Raw genomic sequence first — 5,246 nt, 5'->3', positions numbered from 1 at the left:
TATACCTTCTAAGTGAATTGACCCTTTAGTAATTTATATAATGCCTTTCTTTTTGTCTCTTATGACAGTGACTTAAAATCTATTTTGTATGATATAAGCATGGTCATCTTTGTTCCCTTTGATTTTTATTTGCATAAAATATCTTTTCTTATTTCTTTACCTACTGCTTAGGTGTGTTCTTTTTTGTTTGTTTCCTTTACATTTATACACATTTCATGGATTATTACACTTCCTCAAAAACTAATACAAACTGAGAAATACATTGACAATTTAAGTATTTTAATTTTAGAAACAAATTTTCTATGTAAAATAGAAATCAAACAACTTATCTATTTGATTACTAAGAAATTTTACGTCTCTGTTACAATTGTGTCTGCATCAAGCAGAATCTGTAGTCCTTACCATGATTGCCTCTGGCAAAGAACATACAAGTAACTTAGAGCACAGACTGGAAGAAAAAATGGTTGGATGGGCTCCTCATAGTCACCTACCAGTACCACAGGACACATGAGTTTCTATTAACATATTCTCACTTCCAGAATCACAATGAATACCTTGAGGTTTGGGAGTGATTAATTTGGTTTGTGAAGCCTTCAAATGAACTGTGTTTGTATTTTGACTGTTCAAAATAGAAGAATAACTTATAAATGCTCAAAAGCAAATAACTTTGTTTAACTTTAAAACTAAACTGTAAAAATTTTCTCAGTGACACCTTGTTTTGAATCCTAATAGTAATATGGGATTTTTTTTTCTACCCCCAAACAGATAGATTTTTTGGCAGGCAGCATATCAAAAATATGATTTAGAACTGAAATTGTAGGTATACCTGGGTGGCTCAGATGGTTAAGCGTCCAACTCTTGATTTCAACTCAGGTCATGATTTCACAGTTTGTGGGATTGAGCTTCATGTCATGCTCTGTGCTAACAGCTCAGTGTCTGCTCAAGATTCTCTCTCTCCTTTCTTTGTACCTCTCCTGCTCTCTTTCTCTCTCATAGCATTAGAAAAAGAACTGGAATTACAAAATCATAATAATTTTAAAGAAAACCAGTTATTGATTAGATTTGTCTTTCCATGGAAAACACAATCTAAACTTCTTTATAAACTGGATACACATTTTCAGCCTCTAGTTCTAATAATGAAGACAGCACAATGCTCATTTGTTTTTGCAACATGAATTGATTTAGAATTAAAGATTAGAAACAGCTCACTTCAGATCTTATAGGTGATACATTTCATAGATTATCCAACTAAATATGAAAATTTCAGTCTATATTAAACATTTAAATCCTAATTTCTAATAATTTTTAAATAAATCTAACTAAACTCATGGGCAGAATTTAGCTGTTAATACAGTGGGGAAAAATGAGCCTTTGGGGGCCAAAGTTGTCCCTTCTCTCAAGAAACATACAAGTATTTAGATTTAACAGTAAAATCCACACATATGTATTAATATATAATTAAAGCAAGGGTCACCTAGTTCTTAAAGCAGAAGTGACATGAAGGAAATATCACATTGTAATTTAGGGCACATGCATCACATTTATCCCTGTAAATGTCACTTTAACAGTGAAGTTTAACAGCAACAATTTGCTGGGAATGTTAGGGAAAGAGAAAGCCACACATATCCACTAATTTACAAAGATATAAACTATTTTTTCAAGGGGTTTGGAGATGACTCAGTCTTCATGTTTTCAGGCCATTTTTGGCAAACATCCCACTGGACATGCAAAGGCTACAGCCGTGGTGACACCGAAGGTGCCTGAGATATGTACCAGCTCCTGGGGACCATGGGAGGACATGTGGCTAAGGTGGGACACACCTGACTGAACATTGTGCTCTGTATTTCCTCTTCCTTCTAACAGATGGATAAACCTAAAGTGAAGAAACAGAGCCACTTTTGCTGTAACAGTATTGACCATCTGCTTACTATAAATCACCCAGAACAAAAACTCACAAATATTCTCAACTCTAAAAAGAAAATGCTAAAGTAGTTGCCACTCCCTCCCTAGCTCTCCCAATGTAAGAGTTTGACCACATGCCATAAAAGTGTAAGCACACCTCTCTCTGTGTATTCATCCAGAACAACATACTGGACCAAATTCCCTCACTGGAAACAGGAAACTAAGTAGTACAATAATCTTATGATAAATATTAGGCCAACTACCATACCTCAAGTATTTGAGTTAACATATTTTATCATAAAATTGTTTCCCCACCCTCTTTATATTTAAAAATTATAGCCTCATTTAAAAAGTAACTTAATATCTATAATTATTTTGACTACTCTTTTCTAAGACACACTTATATATAAGTGTGAGACCTCAGACATGGACCATGAGTCTTTAAACAAATCATCTGGTACCACCATGAGATTTTAAACAAGATCATCTGGTACCAACATTAAATGGTTAATAAGGAATGAAAGTGGATATTTAAACATTAAAATCTGCATCTAATTCATGTGCCCAAGTCTTCAATGCATACTAGGTCAGCTATGGAGAAGTGACATGGCTCTCTTCCAAATGGACATACTGAATATCTTACTCTTAAAAAATTAAATGGAAATTTCAGATATCCAATGTAGAATATATTTCTGTCTAATATTAAAGGCAACATTTACACATGCAATTTTAATTCCACTAGCTTTTTGCATGTTTCCTGGTTAATTCAGTTGGCTCGTGTGTAATAAAAGTTCCTAGGACTTTAAGTAATAGGTAGCTGTTAGATCCATAGGGTTCATCATGGTACAAATAACTAAGATATATTCTCTTTCTTTCATACTACAGTATACCTTTTACTTAACTTTCTTTTTTTACAAGGATTTGTTGTCTGTGTCAATAAACTAGAAGCTACCAAATTTGTGCTTTTAAACCCTATTCGGGGCAATTCCCCTCTATTATGTTTGTCTGTAGGGGAATACAGAATTATAGCACCTCATAAATGAAACTACAAAACACAATCTACAAAGCCAAATAACAAGCTACTTGTTTCCTTTAAAATAAAAAAGCAGTTCTGGAATCGGGTAAAGCAGCTTACAGGGTTAAAAGCCAATGTCTGCAGATAAAAAGGAAAGACTCTAATGCTGAGGGGGAACATTCTGTAGTCAGGGTTAAGCTTTAAAATAACAATAAAGTAAAGCAAAGGAAAAATATTTCTATTACAGTGTGGTAACATGATTCATTTGGAATAAGTGTTGTTCTCCCAAATCAGTCAAGCCCACCAGACAGAAGTCTACAGGAAAGTTTCCTTCTGGACACAGAGCCTGTTGGAAAGCCTTGCCAGCAGTGATAGCAGACCCCAAAACCCATGGATCAGAACAGCCTTTGTAAGTCTAATCCTTACCCTGATTTCAGACTATTAAGAAATTACTTGTGGCCAGTTTAATAAACAAACATTAAAAATCTTCCCCCAAAATTTGTTCAAATGTATTTTACACATTAGACAGTTCTTAACAAGGGAGAATACAATTTCTTGACACTTAACATTTAAAGGTTTTATTGGCCATATTAATCTTCCTCACAAAAGTTTTAAGTTATCTACAAGTTCTTTGAATGTCAAAGTAAGAAGAAAAGAAACACTGACAAATTTAGGGGGCCATGTGGGAGCAGAAACTTGGTAACAGTTTCTCAGTCGAAGTGTATTCAGGCATACTTTTTCTCCAGTAAAATTTTTTTGTAACTTTTCTGCAACCTCGCTTATTTCTACCCAAATGAACATGGTAACAGGAATGGTAGCATTCTTCTTATCTGTGGGTGGATTTGGAGCACATACAATAAGTATGTTGCTTTTTCCTGTTCAGGTACATGGCATCTTGAGTGGAATCAGAACAATCAGCAATATGTTGCCTAAATTGGTGTCTGCCCACACTAAAAGATGTATTTTCTGATTTGTTATAGGTTTTAAATGGAAAATATGCACACTTTTTAAATTCATTGTCTTTCCTATAAAACAGTTTACAATTTTTGGAGTAAAAAGCATCTTCTTTTACTTCAGTAACTAGTACTTTGGGCAGCTCATCATTCTCTTCTTCATCTCTGCCTTTGCATTCGTTACTGCCACCTTCAGCTTGTATCTCAGATGTTTTTTGTGGAAAATGAAGAAACTGTTTTATTATGGGTAATATCTTTGCCAAATAAACTGGAGTTTCCAGAAGAAAATGAAAATCCAGTCAGGGGGCTAAAGTTTAATGAGCCCAAGATAGAACTATACATTTTCTTGCCAAAATTAAATGAGGCAATTGTTGCTCTTACTGATGGGTCCATTTTATTTACAGAAACCCTCTCAATCTTCTTTTCAGATGTATCCTGTTTTGTTGCCGTGAAACAAAGATGTTGACTCTTGCTATAATTTTGTTGTCCCAAATAGGGAAGGTGTCTGTCTTGCAACTGACATTTTGTTAGTTTCACTTTCAGAATTCCTGTTGCCACTGCTCCTATGTTGTTGTTCAACACCTGCTGAATACTTCTCATAGTCTTTAGAGATAGGCGTCAGATCATAGAGTGAGTTTGTATTCATGTGCTTCACTATTCAATCCTGAACAGAACAGTTTAAGGCAGCCAACTGCTTGTGATAGGCATTCCTGTGGCAGGCTGTACTACAGTTAAGGCCAGAGGAGGAGGCCTGCTGACTGTAGTTTTGGCATTTAAAATCTTTTTATCGACCAAGGAGATAGAGCCATTTGTAACAACAAATCCAAAGGCTGCCTTGGTCTCAGTTGCTGCCCTTGCAGCACTGAGAGAAGAGCTGCTACCAGTAGACAGTCCTTCCAGAGGCTTCTCTCCAGCACCATTACCAAATCCAGACAACCTTCCTCCTCCAGAAGGTACAAACAAACCCTTAAAATCTTTAAAGGCTTCGCCACTATCAGATTCAAATCCAACATTTCTATGCTTTGCTTTCTTTATGGCTCTAATCTTCAAGACTTCCTCAGTGGCCGCTGAGAATGTTCCCACCTCTTTCTGCTTCGTTTCTTGATCCCAATTCCTATCTGTCAATTCCTTCTAAGCATTTCTTTTGTCCATTATTTCAAACCCCCAGGACAGCCACCGCGGCACTAGCTGGGTTGTGGGAGCGGCAAAAGCCTGGTGCACGACAGCGAGCAGGTGCGAGTTTGCAACGAATGGCCTGGCATCTGAAGCTGTTGCAGTGTGCATAGTCATTTCTGGTGCACTGAAGATTCTCAATGGACTTGGTGGTCACCAAGCCCTGGGTCTCAAACACCATGTCCTCCAGGGGCCTCGTCTCT

At 36.3% G+C, this 5,246-nt stretch overlaps 1 pseudogene; it reads right to left on the bottom strand.

Annotated features, from left to right (window-relative positions):
* Window positions 1-3,642: 3,642 nt before the first annotated feature.
* LOC124509190 (nuclear pore complex protein Nup50-like) lies at window positions 3,643-5,022 on the bottom strand (annotated as a pseudogene).
* Window positions 5,023-5,246: the final 224 nt, after the last annotated feature.

Source organism: Lynx rufus, unplaced genomic scaffold (genome assembly GCF_022079265.1).
Source record: "Lynx rufus isolate CCGP_SWC_20201006 ecotype Redwood Valley unplaced genomic scaffold, mLynRuf1.p SCAF_14, whole genome shotgun sequence".
NCBI classification, from domain to species: Eukaryota; Metazoa; Chordata; class Mammalia; order Carnivora; family Felidae; genus Lynx; species Lynx rufus.
The sequence above is the reverse complement of the archived record's forward strand: the minus strand, read 5'-3'. Positions and strand labels throughout refer to the sequence as shown.